This window comes from Mustela nivalis, assembly GCF_964662115.1.
Source record: "Mustela nivalis genome assembly, contig: HAP1_SCAFFOLD_318, whole genome shotgun sequence".
Taxonomy (NCBI): Eukaryota; Metazoa; Chordata; class Mammalia; order Carnivora; family Mustelidae; genus Mustela; species Mustela nivalis.
This window is the reverse complement of record NW_028136328.1, coordinates 590,795-592,212: the sequence shown is the minus strand read 5'-3', so window position 1 is coordinate 592,212 and position 1,418 is coordinate 590,795. Positions and strand designations below refer to the sequence as shown.

Below are 1,418 nucleotides of genomic sequence, written 5' to 3'. Positions count from 1 at the left end.
ATCTAATCCTCACCAGGCTTCCTGCTCAGTGGGAAGCCTGCTTCTCCCTTTCACACTCCCCCTGTGTGTGTTCCCTCTCACCCTGTCTCTCTCTCTCTGTCAAATAAATAATAAAATCTTAAAACAAGAACAACAACACCAAAATGCTTTATTTGCCTTAGGAGATAGGGTCTGTTATGGCTACCATTTTAATGCATGGAAATATGGGCACAGGGGAGCTAAAGGAGTCCAAGGTCACACAGCTTGCAAGTGGAGGAGCCAAGATTTGAACATTGGGCAGCCTGCCTCCAGAACCTGTATCATTTTTTCCCCTTGTGTATGTTATTTTTAAAAACCTTTCCCTGGGCTCTCTTCTTCGGCGCTGCCTGCGGAGGTGGCAGCCATCTGTTACTGGGCATCATGGCTGCCCTCAGACCTTTGGTGAAGCCCAATATCGTTAAAAGGAGGACCAAGAACTTCATCCGGCACCAGTCAGACCGATATGTCAAAATTAAGCACAACTGGCAGAAGCCAAGAGGCATTGACAATAGGGTGCGCAGAAGATTCAAGGGCCAGATCTTGATGCCCAACATTGGTTACGGGAGCAACAAGAAGACAAAGCACATGTTGCCCAGTGGCTTCAGGAAGTTCCTAGTGCACAACTTCAAGGAGTTGAAGTGCTGCTGATGTGTAGCAAATCTTACTGTGCAGAGATTGCTCAAAACGTCTCCTCCAAGAACCGCAAAGCTATTGTGGAAAGAGCAGCCCAGCTGGCAATCAGAGTCACCAATCCCAATGCCAGGCTGCGCAGTGAAGAAAATGAATAGACAGCTTGTTGTGCACGTCATATTTGTGTTAATAAAAGCATAAAACTAAAAAAAACAAAAAAGCAAAAAAACCCTTTCCCTGAATTCTAACAGAGATGTGTAAACATTGTTAAGCATGTAGTTTATTGATCATCACAAAGCTTAGGTTCTGAAGCATTGCAGCAAGCTGGGGTGGGCTTTGATGTCAGACCTGGTTGGAATCCAGTTTCTGGTGCTGCATGACCTTAGGTGACTTACTCAGCCTCAGTTTCTGCACTGAGTTTGGCAGCCGTGTGATGAGTAGATCGTGTGACAGTGCCTAGAGGGTTTGGTGCCTGGCGAGTGTTTAATAAATGCTTTTCTCTTCTTAATAATAAAGATTCTAAGTTGTGTTGGTTTTGTTAAGCAGTCCGAATACCTTCCTCATCGGTCAGTTGCCTGTCAGTCGCCTTGTAGGTACTTGTGAGGAGTCACTTTGGTAAGTCACTATATATAGCTGAAACATTTGGGGGTAGTTGGGGGACACCCCCCCCTGCCCCCACTGCCCCTGCATTGAAAGTCTGTAATTTAAAATGTTCCACCTGTGCCTGTTTTTTTTTGTTTTTTTTTTTTTTTTTTAAACATAACCACTTT

General features: G+C 44.8%; 1 pseudogene across 1 annotated transcript; it reads left to right on the top strand.

Annotated features, from left to right (window-relative positions):
* The first annotated feature begins 345 nt into the window (after nt 1–345).
* LOC309857070 (large ribosomal subunit protein eL32 pseudogene) lies at nt 346–850 on the top strand (annotated as a pseudogene). Its single transcript has one exon. The product of its transcript is annotated as a large ribosomal subunit protein eL32 pseudogene (transcript).
* Nucleotides 851–1,418: the final 568 nt, after the last annotated feature.